A 25,264-nucleotide genomic window follows, 5' to 3' on the forward strand; every position below is an offset into this window, starting at 1 on the left:
GCTAATGAATGAAAAGAACTTCAGGTTAGGTGATTCTATGTATTTTTGAGACTCTACTATGTATTTATGTAAACTGTGGGAACAGGCCTAAATCAGCAGTTGGACATCCCCCAAGGGGTCCCAGATTGGAGAGGGTGCAGGCTGGGCTGAGGAACACGCCCCCCTATGCATGAATTTTGTGCACCAGGCCTCTAGTGTATAATAAAGACAATAAAAATTTCAGCTAAATTTCTCACCTGCCTGGATGGCTTACCATCATCCATCACTATGCCCTCTAAATACCAGACTCTACCTTTACCACTGGAGTTCCTCAGGTTGCCTTCAGCTGGGTTTATATCAAGGAGCTGTCTCAACCCTGCATCCGTGTCACTTTTCCAAGTTTCAGCTCCCACCATATGCTCTGGCTCACCTTGTTATTTACTGAGCTCCATGCCTCTCTTGTGGTTGGGCTATGATAAGAGAGGAAAGGTTGGGAAAAAGAGGAAGGAGGAGGAGGTTAAGGAGGAAGAAGGAAGAGGGCAGAACAACATTAATAATAACATTTGGATTCTGTGAAGATAGGACCCCTTTGAAGGCAGCTTCATTATGAAACCAAAGACCAAAAGATGTGGGAGGCTGATTATCAATTCATTTGAATGAACCCATGAGGCATATTTATTTGCATTAATAAAAACTGCTAAAGTGAAGACTTTTATGCAAAGTTTAGAAAACATTAGAAGAGATGATGCCAGAACTGTGTGGTTATTCTAGTCAACAGACCAATGAAAACATTTTCGTTGTCTTTGTGAATGAAGAAATAGGTTAAAAAATTAAACTAGTTTAGATTTGGTGTGGAGGAGGGGAAAGATAAATAAGAAACAGGACTCTATCAAAAAATACATAGGATCACATAACCTGAAGTTCTTTTCATTCATTAGCCAAGAAAGGCTATAGTTGAGATGAGAAATGCAATAAAAAAAAAAAGGATATCCTGTAGCAATGCTTTAAGGAATCATCTGAGTGCACTGAATAGTCAAGTGATTCAGCTATGAAGGGTTTGACTCAATGTTAACACAAATATTGGGTCCTCCCTATAATCTGTACTCCCTCTAACATAATCACACCCCACTTCTCCTGACTTATTCCTAATTATGCTTCAAAACACAACTCTGATGTTAACAGTTGTGCAATGCTTTCCTTTCTACCTTTTCATTGCACCTCAGTTTCCACTAATTGCCCCTCTTTAATTCCCCCTATATTGCCCCTTTATAGACTTGTTACTCAAATGGGATTTGTTTATTCATCTTTTTCCCTACTAGACTTTGAGCTTGTAAAGGGCAGGAACTATGTCTTTAATTTCTGTTTCTAAATACCCAATTCAGCTCCTTCAAGATAGTAGAGTCTCAATAATATTCACTCAATGAATGAATGAGTAAATTATGGTCATTGCTCTCTACAGAAAGAGAATTAGATGTAATCTCTGCAAAGCTAAAGCCAGATGTGAAGGACCAGTAAAAAGAATGAAATAATGGAGGGAAGTCTTCAGAAACGGGAAGAGATGGTGAGTAGGAATTTAAAAATAATCAACAGACTCTTTGCTGCATCTACAACAAGAATGAAGACCATTCTCAGCAATCAGACTGTCAACATCCCAGAAAACACGGACATCACTCTGAAGGGACGCTCAGTTACTGTGAAGGGCCCAGAGGCACCCTGCAGGGGACTCCAACCACATCAATGTAGAACTCAATATCCTTGGAAAGAAAAAGAAGAGGCTCTGGGTTGACAAATGGTGGACAAATAGAAAGGAACTGGCCACGGTTCGCACTATCTGCAGTCATACACAGAACATGATCAAGGGTGTCACACTGGGCTTCCGTTACAAGATGAGGTCTGTGTACACTCACTTCCCCAATCAGCATTGTTATTTAGAGAAGGGTTCTCTTGTTGAAATCAGAAATTTCTTGAGTGAAAAATGAATCTGCATAGTTTGAATGAGGTCAGGCATTGCTTGTTTAATATCTCAAGCCCAGAAAGATGAATTGCTTCTTGAAAGAAATGACATTGAACTTTTATCAAATTCAGCTGCTTTGATTCAGCAAGCTACAACAGTTACAAACAAGTATATCAGGAAAATTTTGGATGGTATCTATGTTTCTGAAAAAGGACAAGTTCAGCAGGCTGATGAATAAGATCTAAGTTGTCCAGTTATAGAAACAACAAGATGCCAAATGATTTGTCACATTTATTTGTGATATTTTAAAGATGCAATAAAAGCCATGTATTGATTTGGGGGTGGGGAAATAAACAGAGACAAATAAAGAACATATATTTCAGGCTGAAATAGAGGGAAAGGCCAAGAAAAGAATTGCACTGTACAGATAGTGAGAGAATATTGAAGTCTGTCTCTGAGCTCTGAGGAAAGAACTTAAGGGGGGGAAAGCCCAATAGGGAATGTCTTTTTATGCATTGGAGTCTGATAATCTCTCGGTAGGAAGACACAAACTTATTGAGATTTAAAGAAGGCAGTACAAGCTAAAAGCAAACTCCTGTGTCTCTACATGGAGCCTCAGTTTCATAAGGAAGTGGGCATTCTCTACATGATAAAGTGGGGGGAATAATTTAAGTTTTGGGGGAGAAAAATTTATGTTTTGGGGGAGGAGGAGGGAATGAATAGTCAAGGATGTAACTCTATGGAAAGAGGACTAGAGGAAAAAATAGTTCACCAGGCAAGAGAGGAGCATGAGTGAAATGGTGAACTGAAATGTCTAATTGGGTTTATGAAGTGTTGCTGTGGGGTTCAGTTAGAATTAGGGCTAGAGACCTCTACACAATGAAAAATAAATTTTGACATTCTGAAATGGTTGGACTTCTTATATGAAATGTTGAAGGATGCCAGGTCAGAATATGATTTTAGATTGAGTCAAACAGTCTATTTGACAAGAGAAGAGCTAAATCTGAATTGCATATATAATAATACTTTTAAAACAAATCCATGAGGCATCACATATACCTGAAAAACTAAAGGTTATATGCATGTGTCAGCAAATTGCACTACTTGGAATGTATCTTATGGAAATAATATACATGAAGATTTGCCTGTCATTATTTCATTGGAGAAAAGATAGAGGAAAATGAACTGCCCAACAATGTGACTGGTTAAATAAATGATGATGCATACTTACTCTTGAATACTACCCACCCACAAAAAATTACATTGTAGAGTCATTCATTCATTTGACAAATATTTGTTGATGTGGCCTTCAATGTGGCCAGTGCTTCCCTAGGCACTGATGACTCAGCTGAGGACAAGTACATGTTTCTGCCCTCCTGGAATTTACATTCTAGCAGAAGAGAAAGACAATGTGCAAGTAAATAAATAAATAAGCAATATGATTTAGATGGTGATAAGTGTCGTGCAGAAGAAAGAAGGATAAAGATTGACTCAAGTGTAGAAGTTATGCCTATTTTATAAGGGTGTTCAGTGAGCATAGAGTCAGTTACCCGACAGGACAAATGTGTCCTCTGGCCAGAAGTATTCTTCTTTTGGGAACCAGGATCTTTAGACCTGAACAGCTTGGAGTTGGAAGGACATGAAGCACAAAATCCCCAGTGTGTAACTGTGAGTGATGGTGAGCAGGACTACTCCTATTTCCACCCGTTGGGTTCTATATTCATGTATTCTACCTATTGAGACACTCATCATGCAAGTATGTTGACTTAAAGGGAGCACTACATTTTCAAGGATGGCCCCCATCCTCAAAAGCACCCCTAAGGAGACACTTCAACTGTAACTTCAACTTGTTCCATTATTCTATCAGGCTGGCAACTTCTGGGTGGTGCAATATGTAATATGACTGTGGATCCCATGGGTCTGTAGAGTGGGTTCCTTGGTCTGATGTGATGTTATTGGGGGTGCTATAGAGTCAGATCAAACACACTATAAGCTTTCACATTATAAGCTTCTGGCTGAGATCCTGAAGGCAAACCCCTATTTCAACCACTTGTCTCTCCCAGTCAAGATGAATGCTACTCTTTCTAGTGTAGAAGGTGCAAGGGGTCAACTTGCCACGAGTGGCTGTTACAGACAGCTTGGGCATTTGGCAACAGGAGCTATATTGTCTTTGGTTGGTGAGATCATGTGGGGATCCCCAACCCTAACACAGGTCCACAGAAAAACACAATAAATTGCTATTTCTTTCAATTCAGTTCACCAGACATTTAAGTTCTAACATCTCTCTAGGGCTGCTTTCTTAGCTGGGGAAACTTCTTCCCCAGCCCTCTCTCTGTGGAGCCATATTCTTGCTTGCTCACTCGCCCTTTGCACTCTTAGCCTCCATCCCTGTCTCCATGGCTACTATGTTCATGCATTCATTGTGCCAGCACCAGGGTGATGACAGAAGCTGATTGGTATCAATTGGTCGAGTCATTCTGCCTACTTTTCCATGGTGGGTGCTCTCTGGTTGGCATTCATTGACATGTGATCCAAAGGTCTTTGCACTGTATGTTCATCGCCATGCTGACCCACATGCCTTTACTGCTTGTCTCCTATCTCCCAATCTTTCTTCCTCTAGGATCCTGACCAGCTGACTAAGGCATTTGCCACTGGCTATGAGTCTGTGTGTATTCTAATCTCAGGCCACACAAAGTAGGTGACCAGATATTCCACCCTAATCTCTGCCATTGGAAGAATTTTCTGCCGCCCCTGAGTGCATGGTAGTTCAGCTTCTGTCCCTTTTCAGTTGGCACACACGTACCATGCTGACACATTCATGATCCCAAGAGGGCTTTTTACTCCTGTCGGTTGGTCATAAGGAGCCGTATATGAGCTGAGGGAGAAAGATGTGGAAGAGAACACGAGTGGGTGACATGGATGTGAGCCACCTTGTACAGCTTGCTTATGCTCTCTAGCCCTACTCATGCTTGATCCTGAATGTGCCACTTGCATCATGCAGTGGTTGTGCTGGGCTTATGTCACCTTATGACTTATTGGTCTGACAGGGCCCAGCTCAATATGAGCTGTTCTGGTGGCTTGGTCACTTGGTGTCTTATGGGCAAGCACTCTCAGGGCACAAGGTTGGAGCTGTTTTTTAAGAGGTATATAATTCTCCACTATGGATGGCATACTATTAAGAAACCCAGGGCCTTGTGTTGTGACTCTTCCACTGGGGCCTGTCATAAACTCCAAATGGTGTCCTTTCCCACCATGACATCTCTAAAACCATAGTGTCTGCTAGGTTGTAAAACCTAAGAGGCAGGGCTGGACCATAGCCTTGGTCTTCCTGCTACAGAACTTGTTCTTGATTTTACTCTAAGCCAGTAGCCTTTGTGTCGTCTGATATGTGGATCAGAGCTGTATGCACAGGTGTATAATATGCTGCCTCCAAAACCCAGAGGCCTGTGGGATATTATGCTTTCTCCTTTGTGGGAGATGCAAAATACAATAATTTGTTTTTAATTTTGAAGGGAACTGCACTCTCAAACACTTCACTAAGTGGCCTGAAACTTTGTGAGGTTTATCGCTCACTCTCTGGAGGGCATGTGCCTGACCAGAAGATCAGCCACTTCTTGCTCCTTGATCTGATAAGCATTATATCATCACTCTAGTGTATCAGTGTGATGCTTGGCAGAAAGTCCATCCATTCAAGATTTTTCAGACTATCTTGTGATAGAGGATATGAGCATTAATGGACCCTAGGTCAAGATTATAAATGTAACCTGTTGTCCATTTTAAATGTTGTGTTTGATCCCCTTTTCTTATAGAGATGGAAAAGAACATATGTGCCGTATCAATGGCCACATATCATGTACTCCAGGCCTTGTTAATCTGCTGTAGTAAAAATACCACATCTGGCATAGTAGCTGCAATTGTGGCTACTACACAGTTGAGTTTATAGTCCCCTGCGTCCTCTAGCATCCATCTGTTTTTTTCAGGGGGCAGATATGATGGGGCCCACCACTTCAGCATCGTTTAGTCTATAAAGTTGGCTAAGATGTAATTTTGTCCTTGATTTATTATTTTGTCTGAGAGTGGAATGCATGGTTCATAGCTTCTGCTTGGCCTTCCCACTATGACAGATCTTATTCCAAAGGCAAAGGAGCCAATATGGGGATTTTGCCAAATACAAAGTATATCTTTTCCCATTGTACATTTAAGGATAAGAAAATGACCACTGAGGGGGGTCCAGTGGACCTGTGATGAGCCAGAGTTGGGCCAGGATTCTGTTTCTCACTTGGCCTCCTTATGCCCTCATATGATACTTCAGGTCTCTGAGGATCGATGTTAAGTTAGGACCCTATGCTTAGGCATTCCCCTTTTCTAGTATATGCTCACCAAAGTGGTCATAGGTCTCTTTGGAGAAGGACTGGGGAACAATTACCATGCATTTATCATGACAAATCAAAATCCTTCATTCTGAGAATGGTACCTCCTTCAGTTGGAGATTTCTCTGGGCCAGAAGAGCAGGCAAGAGATGGTAACTATTTATTAAGGTGACTGCCCTCAGCAACCTGATCATCCATCCTTGATTTCTTTTGATTGAACACACCTTCAATAGCACCCTGTTGGCTGCCTGTTTATTTTGTCCCCAGGGATACTATGTTCTATTACCCAACTACATAACTTTCTGAGAGGAAGGTCCCCCTGACCACACTGTGACCTTGGCCTCTGATAGTTAAGCACCTAACCGCATCCTCATTGCTATCAGTGAGTCCAGTTTGAAAAGCATCTCCTACCATGAGCCCTCAGCTGGATGAACTTCTTAGGGGTAATGGTGGCCTCTCACTAGCATGCTCATTGCTTTGGTAAATGGTGAAGCCTCTGAACTCTCCCATGAAACATAGTCATCTTACATAGTAGACACGCTGTAGCATGCCCAACCCTCTGGGCCTTTTCATTTCTCCTTCTACCATCTGCTATGGCAATTCTGCCATTTCTGTCTCACTTAGTGTGGACCATTTCTTTTCCATGTTTCTAGGTGCCGTCCTGACAGCACATTTGCACCATGATTTAGTGTCCTTGCCAGAGTGTCGAATCCTGTATCCTAGGAAAGTACTCTCAAATCAATAAACGTGCCTTAATCCAACTTTGTTTCATGACTCCACCTTGTGCCTTGACCCCACCCCGATCCAGCAGGCCTGGAAACCAGTTTCTTGCATACTCTCCCAGGTTCTGATGGTACATGTTAGCTCCTTTGGGGTACAATCTCTTTCCTCCCTTACTAGACACAGAATGTTCCCATTCAGATTATGCTGTGACTTAACCCTTGTTGTCTTGATCACCAGGAATTGGGGACAGACTTTAAGGAAAGCGCATGTTCTCTTGCAGGAGGAAGGTCTCTGAAGCATCTTTAAAAATATATTTTTGTTGATCTCAGAGAGAGAGGGGGAGATAGAAACATCAATGATGAGAGAGAATCATCGATCAGTTGCTTCCTGCATGCTCCCTACTTGAGATCCACCCCAAAACTCAGGCATGTGCCCTGAATCAAAACATGAGTTCCTGGCTCATGGATCAATGCTTGACCATTGGCTGAGCTTTGCAGCATCTTCAAGCAAGGAGGCAGTGTTCACCTGGAAGAGGGAAGAGTAAACCACTTCTGCTAGTTAGAAGTTCAGAGGAATCTGAGATACAACATTGTAGGGGGGTGGCGCTGGGTGGGGGCGGGCAGTGGTTATCAACCTAGATGTCTGCATCCCACATGTCAGGAACTCATTCTTTCTTGGCTTACCTGCCTCAGTTGAGAATGAAACTTTCTTTAGAGCTCTGTGAATTTTATGACTAAGTCCCCGTCTTTGTCCTTAGCTTTCTATAGCCTCTGGCTACAGAGGATCCTGTTATAGGCTACCAAGGAAGACCTGCGGCTATCCCTCTTATCATTTAACTGTGAGATAATCACTTCAGCCTTCATTAGCTTCTCCGGAAGTGTTAGTTGAGTTTAGCAATGGTCACTCAATTCCACTAGCCTTTATGTTATTTCTCCCATATTTATCGACACCTGAAATGTCTCATTAGCGGGTGCATTTTCTTCTACCATTATCCCATCCCAGTTCATTATCCGTGAAAACCTTAACAGTGCCCTGCTTCCCACGCTCCACCACCACTGCTTCCTCAGGCCACTCCCAACACCAACTGTTATAGGTAGGGTTCCCCAGAAAAAACACTCTGAGACGGAGAAGAGCATTTTCGAGGCTGATATGGAAGTATTCTTGGGATCATGTCTCTGGAAGGGAAGTAATGGGTTGGGTAGGACTGGAAAGAGAAGTGAGGTTGTGATGCAGTCCCAACTGAAGATCTCAACCTACACCACAGGGAATTCTGAAGCGGGAATAACCCTTCAGGCATGTCTAGATCAGGGCTAGGGAGGCTGGCCTTTATTTCCCAGCATCTTTCAGTATTTGGAAGCCAAACTGATGGAAAGAAGTGTGCCCTTGGGCAAGGCAAATACCTTCATCCAACAGCTCTAAAGAGAGCTGAGGGCTAAGGGCTGTCTGCCAGTAGCTGACATTTGGGTAAATATGGCTTTTAGTCCTGAAGGGGAATCTGGGTGGTACATCACAGCATCTGCTACAATTACTTTGTATGAACTAGAAAGATATTCAAAATAGATTAACACATGAAAAGAAACATCAGGTTATAAAAGAATATGTCTCAATGATCCCATCTAGAAGGACATGTCCAATGTATTGACAATGGTCCTAGGTGACGGGATTCTGAATTGTTTTTCCTCTTATTTATCTACATTTTCTAATATTCCTTTAATTGATTATTTATAAAACAAGAGGTTACTTTTAACTTGAAACTTTTGTGAGGATAAAATTGGACACTACATAATAAATTAGAAATAAATATTTTAAATTTCCTTTATTATTTTAAGCTATTTCATTAAAAAGATTTAAGTTGTGGCCTTTGTTTAGCTAAGTAAGTGAAAGTATAAAAGTGAGCTAAGTAAAATATATTGGATTTCATAATTAGAAAAGACACCCTTGGTTTATGATTTGGAATCCCATTTTGTCATTATTCAGCTGTCCTTTCTCCGAGCAAAGTTAAGGTCCAGGGCATTCAATACCCAACTCACTTGTTCTAAAATGGCCCTTTAATGACCAGTACTCATTAACTTTATGTGTCATTATTAGAGAAAGGAGGTGGGAAGGGAAGTGGGAGATGTAAAGGAAACAGGAAGTAATAAATTAATTTCTAACCAAGGTCAGCTGTTCCCCAGAACACAAAGCAATGGATGGTGGATTACTCTGGGGATTTATATTGGGGGGAAAAAAGTTATTTTAACAAAGTTCTTAGCTTGTGGACAGAAAATTCTGTCAAACATAAAAAATATTCATCAGCTAAAAACTATGGTGGAAAAAGAGATTTGAGTTTAAATGTTTTTCTACAAGTTCTTTCTTCTACAAGTCTATTCTTTACAGAATAGGTTGAAACTAAAGGAACCTATAGGTCAGTGGTTCTCAACCTTTCTAATGCCGCGACCCTTTAACACAGTTCCTCATGTTGTGGTGACCCCCAACCATAAAATTATTTCCGATGGTCTTAGGCTCTACAGCAGCAGTTCTCAACCTGTGGGTCACAACCTGTTTCGACCCACAGGTTGAGAACCACTAGCAGGGTCTCCTAAGACCATCGGAAAACACAGATATTTACATTACGATTCATAACAGTAGCAAAATTACAGTTATGAAGTAGCAACGAAAATAATTTTATGGTTGGGGGGTCACCACAACATGAGGAACTGTATTAAAGGGTCGCAGCATTAGAAAGGTTGAGAACCACTGCTATAGGTAAATAGAATGAGATGGTCTTAATAAAAGGAATCAGAAAGAGAGAGAGATGAGAGAGAGGAATAATGAATGGGAATCTCCAAGCATTCTTTCAGTTTGCCAGGCAGTTTAGACAGGCCTTTCAATTTTGTAGTCCTTTTCAATCTTTTAGAGAGTCACGTATTACTAATGTCATCAGTGAATTACTAATTCATCATTTATCAGTATAAATAAACCTGTTTACACAAGCTAACGATAGTTTGCCATATGAGATACATAGACATAACATGCCAGACGTGATCTTCTATGTAGTCTGATGCTACAAACTTCACCAAATGTGTGCACAAGGACAGAAAACACTTTCAAAAGCTACAGTTGATGAGAATCAACACAAAACATCTTAAATAAGTAATCAAGCTTAATATCTAATTGACATTAAGAGCCTCCTGATGTGAAAAAAAAAAGAGAGACATTCTAACCTGTGTAGTATTCTGATTAAAAGGTTTCACCTGGATCTATTAGCAAGTGAAGTCCAAAATATGGGCCTGGACTCTCACAATGTCACTGTAATGAAAAAATAGTAATAAAAAATTCAAGGGTAGGGAGGAGGAATTGTTCTAGATGAACACTGACTAAAAGAGACATGACCACTAAATGTAATGAGTGATATTTAAGAGGATCCTAGATTTTTTAAAAGTTATAAAGAATATATTTAATTGGGCAAACTTTAATATAGACTATACAGTATATTAGATAATATTACTATAACAATAACTTAATACTTGTCTGTGATAATGGTGTTTTGGTTATATAGGAGAATGTTTTTCTTCTTAGGAGATGTGTGCTGATGTATTTAGAGATGAAATGTCATGATATCTGAACTTACTTTAAAATGGTTAGGAAATAGGCCTGGCCAGTGTAGCTCAGTGGTTGAGCATTGACCCATGAACCAGGAGGTCAAGGTTCAATTCTGGTCAGGGCACATCCCAATTGCAGGCTTGTTCCCCAGTAGGGGGCGTGCAGGGAGCAGCCAATCAGTGATTCTCTCTCATCACTGATGTTTCTATCTCTCCCCCTTTCCCCTCTGAAATCAATAAAAATATATATTTTTAAATAAAATGGTCAGGAAATAAAGGTTCAGGCCTTGGCTAGTAGCTCTGTTGGTTAGAGCATCTTCCTGATACACCAAGGTTATGGGTTTGATTCCCAATCAGGTCACATACAAAAATCAACCAACGAATGCATAAATAAGTGGAACAACAAATCAATGTTTCTCTCTCTCTCTTTCTTACTCCCTCTCTCTAAAATCAATAAACAATTTTTTTTAAATTTATAAAAACATCTTTTTTAAAAGGTTCAAATATAAAAGAGAAATGTTTATGTATGTGTATAGATACATACATATAATCTATATATATAAAAGGCTAATATGCTAGGTGTCCGACCATCCAACCGGTTGCTGTGACACACACTGACCACCAGGGGGCAGATGCTCAATGCAGGAGCTGCCGAGCTGCAGTGACTTGGCACCTGTGGTTCTCGGGTGACACACCCTGAAACCAGAGAGGAGGGAGCCCGATTCCTTGTGAGGCCACCCGATTCCACCTTTGGCCATGGGTTATGCTGTTGCTGTTGCTGGGGCACTGTCGGCCCTAATCTGGTTTACTGAACACTTGGCATTTGTGTTCCACACCCTGTATGATAGCAACTTTGCAGAGTGCCCTCTTGTACTACGGGATTCCTCGAGGGATGTCGGAGAGCTGGTTGCGGCCCGATTCCCACAGGTCAGGCCGAGGGACCCCACCTGCCAGAGGGACCCAGCTCACTCTGCAGACACCAGGGAGGGACCACGGGAGGTTGGCTCAAGGGCATGTCTGGCCCATCTCGCCTAGTCCCACCCCCCAGCCACCTTCTAATTAATTTCCTTTACAAATTCATGCACCAGGTCACTAGTATATATAGAAGAGAGAGAACTATGACACAAGTGAACAATTGGTGAATCTAGGTAATATATTGATCTTCAGAGTTTCCTATATGTTTGGTTTTTTTTTTTTCCAAAAGGAAATAAAGGAATGAACTAAAAATGGAGTGATTATTCATTTGTGGAAGTGATCTATCTACCAAAGGAAGGGTGAATGGTTTTTATACCCTGGGCATTTTGCACCACATTCTCCCCACTTTGTGTCCTTGAGTCACAAGCAGAGGGGAAAGTGCTGGCTCTTAATCCCTAGGTTGGCATCCTTTTCAAAGAATTAATGTTCAAAGTAAACAAGTGTAATCTTTTAATTTTTATTCTTTGGACAAAGGAGATATTTTTTCCTTTCAATTACTTTTATTTATTTATTTATTTATTTTTTATTGTCTAAAGTTTTACATATGTCTCCTTTTTTCCCAATTGACCCTCCCCCCCCCCCCCCCCCCACACACACACACACACAACCATTCCCACCCCGGGCAAGCCTCCACCACCCCAGGGTCTGTGTCCATTGGTTATGCTAATATGCATGCATACAAGTCCTTTGGTTGCTCTCTACTTGCCCCCCCCCCCCCGCCCCCGCCATTTGTCTCTGGATCTATTCTTGTTCATCAAATTATGTTGATCGTTATATAAGTGAGATCATGTGATATTTATCTTTCTCTGACTAGCTTATTTCACTGAGCATAATGCTCTCCAGTTCCATCCATGCTGTTGCAAATGGTAAGAATTCCTTCTTTTTTACCGCAGCATGGTATTCCATTGTGTAGATGTACCACAGTTTTCTAATCCACTCATCTGCTGATGGGCATTTAGGCTTTTTCCAAATCTTAGCTATTGTAAATTATGCTGCTATGAACATAGGGGTGCATATATCCTTTCTAATTGGTGTTTCTGGTTTCTTGGGTTATAGTCCTAGAAGTGGGATCATTGGGTCAAATGGGAGTTCCATTTTTTTTGAGGAAACTCCATACTGTTCTCCAAATTGGCTGCACCAGTCTACATTCCCACCAGCAGTGTACAAGGGTTCCTTTTTCTTCACATCCTCACCAGCATTGTCATTTGTTGATTTGTTGATGATAGCTGTTCTGACAGGTGTGAGATGATATCTCATTGTTTTGATTTTCATCTCTCGAATGATTAGTGACTTTGAGCATGTTTTCATGTGTCTCTTGGCCTTCTGTATGTCCTCTTTCGAAAAGTGTCTATTTAGGTCCTTTGCCCATTTTTTGATTGGATCGTTTATCTTCCTTTTGTTAAGGTGTATGAGTTCTCTGTAAATTTTGGAGATTAAACCCTTATCTGAAATATCATTGGCAAATATGTTTTCCCATGCAGTGGGCTTTCTTGTTGTTTTGTTGATGGTTTCTTTTGCTGTGAAGAAGCTTTTTTATTTTGATGTAATCCCATTTGTTTATTTTTCTCCTTAGTCTCCATTGCCCTAGGAGCTGTGGTCGGTAAAGATATTGCTATGACATATGTCTGCTATTTTGCTGCCTATGGAGTCTTGTAGGATTTTTTTATGGTTTCTGTTTTACATTTAAGTCCATTAGCCATTTTGAGTTTGTTTTTGTGTATGGTGTAAGTTGGTGATATAGTTTCATTTTGTTGCATGTATCTGACCAAATTTCCCAGCACCATTTATTGAAAAGATTGTCTTATCTCCATTGTATGCTCTTGCTTCCTTTGTCAAATATTAATTGAGTATAATGGCTTGGGTCGATTTCTGGGTTCTCTGTTCTATTCCATTGGTCTATATGTCTGTTCTTTTGCCAGTACCAGGCAGTTTTGAGAACCGTGACTTGGTAATATAGCTTGATATCTGGTATTGTGATCCCTTCAACTTTGTTCTTCTTTCTCAGGATTGCTGTGGCTATTTGGGGTCTTTTTTTATTCCAGATGAATTTTTGGAGAGTTTGTTCTAGATCTTTGAAATATGCTGTTGGTATTTTAATGGGGATTGCATTGAATCTGTAGATTGCTTTGGGTAGTATTGCATTGAATCTGTAGGTTGCTTTGGGTAGAACATTTTAATGATGTTGATTCTACGAATCCATGAACATGGTATGTTCTTCCATTTGTTTATGTCTTCCTCTATCTCTTTTTTAGTGTCCTGTAGTTTTCCGAGTACAGGTCTTTTATGTCCTTAGTTAAGTTTATTCCTAGGTATCTTACTTTTTTGGGGGGGGATTGTTTTTTTCGTTTCTCTTTGAGTTCATTATTGGTGTATAAAATTTCTGGGTGTTAATTTTGTATCCTGCTATATTGCTGAATTCATTTATTAGGTCTAGTAGTTTTTTGATAGAATCCTTGGGGTTTTCTATGTATAGTGTCATGTCATCTGTGAATAAGGACAGTTTTACTTCTTCTTTTCCAATTTGGATGCCTTTTATTTCTTCTTCTTGTCTGATCACTATGGCTAGCACTTCCAGTACTATATTGAATAGGAGTGGTGAAAGTGGGCATCCCTGTCTTGTTCCCGTTCTTAGGGGAAATGAGTTTAGTATTTGAAGGGAGATATTTTAAAACAACTTTTTAATCAAAATGAAATGCTACTTATCAGATATACTCTGTTATAACTTATTTTTATTTTAAAGAAATTAACAAAGTTTGAGCTTCAGTTGCTTCCTCTAGGGACAATACATGGCTTATAATCAAAAGCAATTTACAACCTGTCTACAAAAATTTAAATTTTGAACCAAGGAATAAGTATCCAAGACTAGTTCTGTAGTCTAATTATACTTTTCTAATTCGTGATGTCACAGAAAAATAATTTAATTAGGTTCAACATATGAATTTGACACTTTTATAGATCAAAAACTGTTGAGTGGAGGCAATTTTGTATGGTTCAACTGTAAATTTTCTATTTACTATACAGGTCCAATTGTAATATTAGGTGCTTTTATTTGTTAAAAAAAATTATCCTTCTACCATGGACACAGGCCTTAGGGTGATGGAGGCCTGGGGCGGAGGGTAGGAGTGGGCTATAAGGAGTCAATAGGAGAAAAAAGGGGACATATGTAATACTTTCAACAATAAAGACTTTTAAAAATTATTCTTCTAAAAATGTTTATTAAGTTATTGAAAACCCTCTCAATTTTTAGAAAGCTCTTTAGTTATTTTGAACATCAGAGGGAAAGACACATTTTCCTGAACTTACCTCAACCAAATGCCTACTTTGGGTGTTTTTCATGGTTACCTGGCTGAATCAGTTTGTTTTTTAAATTAATAAAAAAAAAAAGTTAACAGATGTAGTAATTATTCCAAAGGACTTGATCTCATAACATAAATGTTCAATTTTATTTTGTTTTGTTTTATTTCTATTTATTTAATTATGAGGAAATATACATAAGATAAAATATAGCATCTTAACTATTTTAAGTGTACAGTTCAGTGGCATTAAATACATTCACATTGTTGTACAACCATCACCACCATCCTCTCCAGAACAGTTTTCATTTTGTAAAAGTTGAAACTCTGTAACCTTTTAAATTATGACTCCTTATTCCCCCTTCCCCTAAGCCCTAGCCAACTACCATTTTTTCTATCTCTAAATTTGACTATTACAAGTACCTCATATAAGTGGATTCATACAGTATTTGTCCTTTTGTGTCTGGTTTATTTCATGTAGCATAATGCCCTCAAGGTTCATCCATTATAGCATGTGTCAGAATTCCCTTCTTTTTTAAGGCTGAATAATGAGAGAGAGAGAGAGAGAGAGAGAGAGAGAGAGAGAGAGAGAACGAGCGAGCGCTGTATGTATGAATATACCACATTTTGTTTAGCCATTTACCCATCAATGAACATTTGGGTTACTTCCACCTTTTGGCTATTGTGAATAATGTTGTTATGAATATGGGTGTGCAAATATCTCTTTGTGACCTGTTTTCAGTTCTTTTTGTTTACCCCCAGCAGTGGGATTGCTGGATCATATGGTAATTTTTGAGGAACCACCATGCTATTTTCCACATTATCTGTACCAGTTTATATTCCCACTAGCAGTGCAAAAGGGTTCCAATTTCCCCACATCCTTTCCAACATTTATGATTTTATGAGAATTTTTCTTATAGCAGCCATCCTAATGGGTGTAAGGTGGTCAATTTTATTTTGAACAAGATTTTTAAAGCATACTTTAAATGGTTACTTTACAAGATCACAAATACGCATCTTTGAAAAGATTGTGAGGAAAAAACTATTATTTAATGAACAGGTGGCCATGGCTTATACTAAATTGATAATGACAGCACAAATCCTGAATTTAAAAATTGACAGATGATAATGTGCTCTGAAAACTGTACTTGAGGAATTGAAAGATGGCTCCATGAAGAAAATGACACTAATGTCAGTTGCTCATGAAGAATCTGAATAAAACTGTTTCATGAAATGTGTGAGTGGAAAAAAGCAATCTTTCTAAATGAATATTTATGCATGTAATTTTAAATATGCATGTTATCTAAATTATAAGTAGGCAATTGCCTGCTTTTATTATATCTCAAAAGTGTATATATTCAAATTGGCCAAAAATTTGGCTTAAAAGTTTATATGTTCAAAACAGCTAAAAGTATCAGATCCATTTGTATTGGGGGCCACCTTCTACTCAAGTGTGTATAGGATATGATGTTTAACAGTTCTCAAAGCACTGTGACTGTCTCTCTCTTTGCTGAAAGAAACAGCCTGTACACAACTAAGTATAGATCAGACACAATGTCTGATAAAGTTGAATTTGAAAATGACTAAATTTTTAAGGGAAAACTACATTAAAAGGTCATATGCCAGGCCTTAGGAGTCCGACTATGACAGTATCACAAGATAATTCTGTGGGCACAGAACATCATTATCCTAACCATGCGATTATGCAATGAGTAGAGCGGTGGAGTGGTGGTGGTCCTGGGCAGAAATAGGGCCAGTGTGTGGGAGGCCACATCACAAGCCTCCAGGCACCACCGGGCTGGACGGGGCACAAGGAAAGATCAGTTACACAGCCGGGTCCCTTTATTCCTCAGGAACTGATTAACCTCTGAAACAGGTGCAGACAGAGGCTACAGAGTGTGCTGCAGACCAAAACAAAATAAAAAAACCACACACACAACAATATGTTTAGTTCAATAAACAAGTTTTGAGTGCCAGCTGTATAGCAGGGCTTTTGTTAGGGGCAAGGCATTTAAGGTTAACAGGTTGAGGTCACACAGAGAGATGATGATGATGGCAGCAATTTCACCAAGCACTGACCACGTGCCAGGCACATTCCTAAGCAGTTTGTATGAATCAAGTCAAGTAATTCTCACAGCAATCCTCACCACGGCCTGTGAAGCCCTATGCGATCTGGTCGGAGGCTCCCTCTGACTTCATTTCCTAGCACTCTGCTATCCGCGTTGGCCAGTCCTCTTTAGCCACACTGGTTTTGGGTTCCCTGACCACATCAAGGACATTCCATCTTCAGAGCCTTAGCACTTCTTGGTCCCTCTGTCTAGTACTCTCTTTCCCAAGACATCTGCAAGGCTCAATTACCAGTTCCCCAGGCCTCTCTTCAAGTGTGACTGTATCAGAGGAAGCCTCCCTCATCACTGCATACAGAACAGCACATCCCTTCCCACCTGCAGGGGGCACAGTGATGCACTGCGCTCATCCCCTTCAGGACCAAAGCACCGATTCCCCCAGGTGCTGGGCGTGATGGCAACGGACTACCTGTTCACAGTTCTCTCTAGGAATCGCCTCGGCTGAAGAGAACCACCTTCCTAGAGGCATGTCCCCTGGCCAATGAAAGCAGAGTATAAATGTCCAATACCCTTGCCCCAACTGGGGTCAATCCTTAAAGGTCCTTTCAGCTTCAGAGGTTCCCATGGTGTTAGCTGAGGCCTCTCCCCTCCTGTGCCTTTCTGATCCCACAGGTGTTCATTGTGAGAGCACTCTCTAAGGAGTCTCTATCCCAGATTCTGCTTCCTGAGAAACCAACCTACCACTCCCCCGTCATTCTCCTTCTCTCCTACTCTGCTTTATTCTTCTACAGTAACTTAGCACATCTGAACATATTGCACACTGATTTGCATATGTTTCTCTAGCCCTCTGTATGTTAACTCCATGAAGGCTGTGATTTATGTTGTTCACTGCTGTATCCTCCAGGTACATGGAGTAGCACTTAGCACATAGTAGGAGCTCAAGAAATATTTGTTGAATAAATGAATGGATGGATAAATTAACAAACACCACTAGGATGTAGATATTGTTGTTGTTGGCATTCTACAGAGAAGGAAGCCAAGATTCAGAAAGGTTAAGTAACTTATCCAAGGTCACACAGGTAATGATTGGTCAAGTCAGTAGAAAGACTTATAAATGAATGTAGACAGTAAGACATTGCAAGTTGTGCTAAGGAAACTAGAGGCAAGCCAAATAAAGAGACACATTGTAGGACATAGTTAAGGGAGAAATAGGAAAGGTATTTTTTTCTGCATCAAAATTTGGAAAGATGTGAAAATTACTTTTAAAAAGTTAAGAAAACAAAAAAGAATTTCACCACCCTGATGAATGGCTAAATTTTCTGGACTTTGAGTAAGAACAATCAATGCCCAACCTAACCCTTTATTCAGACCCAAAACCATCCGACATTACGCGTTTCCACTAAACTTTCTTTTTTTCCTAAACCATCAGTTACTTACCATTTAGCTAAGAATTAAATTGAAATAGATTAATAATCAAATGTGTGTAATTGCCTGTGTTCCTGGCTGTTCCAAGGTAGCAGGGACACAGTGGGGATAAGCAAGGAGAACAGTCTCTTGTCATACTCACTGAGAATTTAATGATATCAACAGCTAATAGCTGACAAGGCTGTGAAAAGTAGATCATTTTGATGATAAAATTATATCTTTAGACAACTGAATAGTTATTTAGAAAAATACCATTTCTTTGTCTTTTTTTTTTCTTGTAAGAAGAAAAGATTTATAAAAAGAAACCAAAAACATGCCCTAAGTCTCTGCCACACAGAGAAGTACTAGAAAGTCACTCTATTTTTTGGAAGCAAAACAAGGAACAATAAGGACCTGAGTGAATAAAATGTTGGGGATGGAGGTGGGATTGGGGGGGGGGGGGTTAAAGAAAGTTGGGTGTCCTACAGACAAGAGAAAATCTTGACTTTCTTCTTCTCAACAAAGAAACAAGTAGCTGTCACTTTGACCTTGTAGGAATATTTCAAAGATCATAAGTAAAAAAATTACTATAAAGGAATGTGAAACCATAGAAGAAAATCAAAGAAGAGCACATGACTTTTGGTGGCTTGCAAAAGAAAAGATAAAGGAAGCAAGGAGACAAAAATGAGCTACACCAGCGAGTTAGAAAAAATATAATGCTTTTCCAAGTCTATCAAAGGGAATAAAGCCATGAAAGGGAAGTGTACTACTAAATAAGAGAGAAAGAGATGAGATGACAACCCAATTAAAACATGTAACAGACCACACTGCAAACTGAAAACTCTTGTGCTCATTAGAAATGTTTACCACAGTATATGTTTCTGTAATTATTGAGATCTCAGGGTTGGTCATCAGGGCACTGAATTCAATGTAATTACACTTCGCTCCTCCACTGTGTCTCTTCACCAAAGGCTAGTTTGGAGCTGAGCTAGCTTCTGATTAGAGACATTGGGCATGTGAGTCTGGAAAACACACCAAAGCTGGAAACCAAAAGGCACCCAGCTTTGTCCCAGTCCCTTCCAGGGGCTACCTCCCACCTCCATGGAGCCCCCACCTCCCTACACACACACACACATTCCCAGGAAGGATGACCCTGGGCCTCTTCCTTATTCTTCCACTTCATAACTGCTTATTGAGTGCCTTCCTGCTATGTGCCCTGCACTGTGCTAGTCCTTGAACCTGCAAAGTGAACAAAACAAACAATGTTGCTGCCTAATCTGGAATCACATGGAAATAGACATTAATTAGATAATCATACAAAGATTATATTAGAAATCATCACGAATACTAAAGGAGAACTGTGAGAATGTGCCTTGTGGGCTCAATCCAGCCTGGCAGCTCAGGGGAATTAAGGTCTGCACTTAGAACTGAAGGACAAGCCATAAGAGCCAGAGTTGAGGGGGTGTGGCTTGGAGAAGAATATTCCAGGCAGAGGAAACAGCCATTGCGAAGGCCCAGAGGCAGATGAGATGTAGTACAATTGAGACTACAAGAAGGCTAGAGTGCAATAGCTAGAAGGAAAGTGCCACCATAGAGGGGCGGAGAGGTAAATGTGGGCGCAGCGTTTTGTGGCTATTTTAAGAAATTTTGTCTACAAGAATGATCAGCAAGGGTTTTTAAAGGGGTCGGAGAGTTTGACATGCCAGATATTTTTATCTATTCTGTTAAGTAGAGCCAGGACCAAACTGGGACTTAGTGCAAAATAAAAACGAGGGTCCCCTTGTTAAAAAATTGTTAAGAACTTCAAGGTTGTGATAGAGGAGCATTAAACCAAGCATGGGGCCCTGCTAAGGCGGCCCAGGCTGGAACAGCCCCTGAGTCCCTGGGATCATTTTGGTCTTGGATGAGCCAAGATGGCTCTGTGACGGGTCCTCAGCCTTTGGTTAGGTCAACTCTGAGCTCTATGAGAAAGCAAGGTGGTCCCCTCACCATGCATTTTAAAATACCACTCTAATCAATAAAAAGAAAGAGAAGTTTCGCTGAGTAAACATATGAGAAGCCCAATCAAGCTGTAGAAACCTGGTTGTGAGGTCTCTAAGGCTAATACAATTCATCCATCTGTCTTTAGAGCATAGAATAGGGGGAGGTAAGTGAGGCTCCTGAGGTGCAAAATTTAAGGAAGCACTTATCCTCCAGGTCGTGTAAGTACAGGGCAAGCACCTGAGATTGGATGCCTCCTTAAAGCTTGTGCCCTCAGTCTGGCTTGCCTCACCCTACTCCCAGGGCCATTCAGCAGAATGTGTGTGAAATCTGCAGACTCTTTCTAAGACCTGCTGGCAGCAAGACACCCCATTCCAGGAACGAGTAAAGGCCTGAAGGTTAGGTAGGAGAAGAGGCCATCTTTAGGCTGTAACACTTTCTCAAATTCAGTGACATGGAGCTCTTCTCCTGCCAACTATGCACAAGTAAGCTTGAGCCAGTGAACGATCTGGGACCCCACAGGTACCTTTGTCATGTTGCACTCTGCACCCTGCAGTGACCTGTGTGGGCTCTGGTCAGTCAGGAACAGTTCGGCTGACATACTTGTCTAGGAATTCAGACAGTCAGTTGCTGATATGAAAACAGCCCCACCTGTGTTAACTCAGCCTTGTCTCAACAACGCTACATTCATTTCAACCAAATCTCAACAACACACAGGCTCCCACTGTTTTATGTGAAGAGAAATGAAATGGTGATTCTGTTCAACCCATCTTCCTTTCTGTTTTCATGGCCTGCCATCTCACCACTCATCTTCTCCGACCTTCCTCTTACTTCCTCTTCCAGTCCCCTAACATAAGCTTGTTCACGCCACAGCAGTGACCATTGCAAAGCATTGACGGTGGTTTTGTTTGTGGAGAGGTCAAAGCCCTGCAGGTCCCATCAGAGGCTGGCTGGGTGCAATGATCACCGTTCTGCAAAGGATAAGCTAACTTCATAGAGCAGCGTGACCCTGGAACCCTGTCTGATTTTGTCTTTCTTCTGTCTATCGCTTTGTCTAAATTTTTGGTCCCCTTCCGCCTTGAAAAGTGCAATTATCCCACAGTGCCTGATTTCCCTGGTAGAGAATGGAGCGGCCGTTATTAATTTGTCCTCACGTTAATATACTTCATTTCCTTTCATCTTTATTACCCATCTAGATCTTCCTCAGAGGTCTTGTTTACATAAAACAGGACTCTTGGATGCAGAAAGTGCTTAATGAGTCTCAGGCTAACCACTACAGAGCAAACACCGTGCACTCCCCTTTATAATTATGAATCATTTGACAGTATTAAAAAACGTCTTCAGCAAATGGTGCCAGGTAGCTTTTTTCTAGATTTTTTTTATTACTATAAAGATCAGCCATAAACTAAATTATGAGCTTGGTCCATGACATTTTGGCATTAAGCTCTAACAGTAATATGAACTGTGCTCATATTACAGGCTTGAACAATTTGGCTGTTCTTACTCTCACAAGTCCCTTCCTCCCTCCCTCCCTTCCTTTCTTACTTTCCTTCTGTCCTCCCTCCCTCCCTCTCTCCTCCCTCCTTTCCTTCCCTTCTTCCCTCCTTCCTTCTTGTTTTAACCATTTGCACACACTCAGAGCACTACACAGAGAAATAAGGCTTCAGAGGCATCAGCCCCCTCAATCCTGCTCAGCCTATTTCCTCACCAAAGGATCTCTGTTTCAGTAAATTAATGGCAGAGCCTGAGTTGCTGACCAGTGAATCGCCCTCTAACTGAGACTGTATCCTGAACAAAGCGCTTGGAGCAAGTAGTTCAGTTAGAATAATCAGTCATTGAGCACCTGTCATTGTTTTAAGTGTTGATGAAAACCAGACAGTGGGAGCAATTAATTTTGTCTTGGTGGATTGAGAAAGCTTATGGCGTTCAGCGGTATTTAACCTGGACTTTGAAGGATGACTAGGAGTTTGCTAGCTAGATAAGGAGAAAGGACATGTCAGAAAGAAAGTCCAGGATAATAAAGACATGGAAGTGTGAAAACACACCAGGGTTTGGGGAAGGCTGCCACAGCCTGCTGTGATTGGTTTCCAGGGATTCTAGGAAGGCATGACTGAATTGGAAGATGAAACTGAGAGGGATATAGATGGCTTGTGAAGGGCCTTAGATATATATAGTAACAAGTTGCTGAGTCACATAGAAATGATCTCCCTTAGTCTTTGTGAATCATAAGCACAATTCACTGCAAAATTCAAAGGTGAATAATGCGGGACAATTCATTCTATCACACATACATTTTCTTTTTCTTCTTTTCTTTTGTTTTTTTCTATCACCATTTATCCCCCCATGCTCTCTTCCACCTTCAACTACTCCCTGTAATCACCATACTGCTGTCCATGTCCATTAGTTTTCCCTCTTTTTTTTCCCCATTTTTGCTCAATCCCTCCACCACCACCCCATCTACTCCCACACACACACACACACCCCAGAGCTGCCTGCCTGGTACCTATGAGTCTGTCTCTATTTGCTTGGTAGTTCAGTTTGTTAATTAAATTCCACATATGAATGAAATCATATGGCACACAGACATATTTTAAATGCCTTCTACATGCATGGCACTATCTAGGCATTAGAGTAGAATTGAAAAATGTGGTTCTTGCTCTGCAGGGGCCCACAATCTACCTGGAAATAAAAAGGTACATAAATAACTACCGCTCAAGGGAAAATGAGACAAGGCAATGATAGGAAATGCATACAGAAAGCATATGGGTGGAGCAATGAGTGCCATCTGGGAAAGCTTCAGGAAGAGTTGACCGGAGGTACAAGAAATGACATAAAACAAGGACAAGAGCATTCCAGGCAAAGGGAATGACCTGAGCAAAATGAAAAGTATGTGAGAAATGAGTCTGTGTTTAGGAAAAAGTAGAGAACAGAGGCTAGCTTTGAGGAAGAGTGTGGTCCTAGAAAGATGGGCTGGGATGAATTTAGGAAAAGTCTTGAATGCCATAACAAGAAGCCAAGGCTTTATTCAGAGAAAATGGAGATCAATAAAAAGTTACTTAACAGTGATATCACATCAAAGTCATAGTCTAGGCCTGTGGTCGACAAACTGCAGCTCAAGAGCCACATGTGGCTCTTTGGCCCCTTGAGTGTGGCTCTTCCACAAAATACCATGGCCTGGGTGAGGCTATTTTGAAGAAGTGGCATTAGAAGAAGTTTAAGTTTAAAAAATTTTGGCTCTCAAAAGAAATTTCAATCGTTGTACTGTTGATATTTGGCTCTGTTGACTAATGAGTTTGCCGACCACTGGTCTAGGCAAATGTTTCATCTTGAGAATCTCCTTTTTTTATTTAGTAATGGCTGCTGGGAATATTGTCTTGAGAAGGATTCTGAGCTCAGTGAGAAAAAAATGGATTCATTTATCCATTCAATTCATAAAAAGTACTTCTATTTGAATCATAAAGAACCCCTGGGAAAACAATGGTTTGATTGTCCTTGGGCATATCTCCCTTTTATTTACCTCAATAAGGTCTCCAGAATAGTGGAGCAGCACTCATCAGAGACTTTTATAAGAAAGCAGACCTACCATAATCAACTCAACTGCAGAAATGAGACATCATTAGTTAATAATACTGGCCAAGTCCTTTGAAGTTCAAACGTACCATAAACACACTACAAATTGTTATTAGTAACCAATGAAGGGAAGACATCTTTCCAGCACCCAACATAAAAGACTCTACAGGTGGCACTCCCTCCTTCTCCCCACCCACTACAACTTCTCATGACATTGCTTTTGCTGATCTTAAGGGCAGCTCTGCCTTTTCTGAGTATCAGGAAACCTGAGGAATAAGCAGGGTCAGCTGGCTGCAGAAAACACTGGTCTTAATGGACAAAAACAAAGAGAAAAACAATGCGGATCAGCTGGGAAAACTTGGGAGAAGACAGTAATGGGACAGAGCAGCAGCATCTTTGAGATGGGGAATTGGACTGATTCTATTCTAGGGTGTAGGTAAGGGGTCCTTCATCAAGATCCATAGAATGCCCCTCTCCGCAGAGGCTTCTATGGATGAAATGTGAGAAGATAAAAATAATTTACATCTTTATTTTCAATGGCCTGTCATTGAAATTTAGGACTTCCTTTCATTACAAATGTAATAAACAAACCATGGCAGCATTAGTAGTACCTGTGATTTATTTTTTTCACTTATAGAAATCAGAGTGGTTTTTGTGTCCTATTACAGTAGTTGAAGATATCTTGAAATATTATTTACTAGAGGCCCAGTGCACTGGATTCGTGCACTGGTGGGGTCACTCAGCCTGGCCTGCACCCTCTCACAATCCGGGACCCCTCGGGGGATGTCAGATAGCCGGTTTCAGCCCAATCACCACAGGCCTGATTCAGACAGGAAGGAGCCCAATCCTGTGCATTGAGCATCTGTCCCCTGGTGGTCCAGTGCATGTCATGTCAACTGGTCGTTCAGTCATTCAGTTGCTTAGGCTTTTATATATATAGATGGTCATCACTACCTTGAATTGTAGTACGTATTAGACTCAGTGATAGATCTAGATCCTGTTAAGTGTTAATAAAGATGTGCCTATATTATTATATGACAAATGTAGTTTTTTAAAATATATAGGCTATTTTTAGAGCAGTTTTAGATTCACAGAGAAATGAAGAAAAAGTACAGAGTTCCCATATATCCCTGCTCCTCCTTGCACACACACAGCCTCTCTAATATCAACATCCCCAACTAGAGTGGTACAATTTTCACACTTGAACCAACATAATACACATCATTATCACCTAAAGTCCATAGTTGACACTCTATGAATTTTGATAAATGTATACTGACATGTATTCACCATTACAATATCATACAGAGCAGTTCTACTGCACTAAAAATCCCCCAAGCTCCTCCATTTCAACCCTCCCACTCCCAAA

At 40.6% G+C, this 25,264-nt stretch overlaps 1 pseudogene; it reads left to right on the forward strand.

The window, feature by feature from the left end:
• The first annotated feature begins 1,576 nt into the window (after positions 1-1,576).
• On the forward strand, positions 1,577-2,192 carry LOC114234671 (60S ribosomal protein L9-like; annotated as a pseudogene).
• Positions 2,193-25,264: the final 23,072 nt, after the last annotated feature.

Source organism: Eptesicus fuscus, chromosome 2 (assembly GCF_027574615.1).
Source record: "Eptesicus fuscus isolate TK198812 chromosome 2, DD_ASM_mEF_20220401, whole genome shotgun sequence".
NCBI lineage: Eukaryota > Metazoa > Chordata > Mammalia > Chiroptera > Vespertilionidae > Eptesicus > Eptesicus fuscus.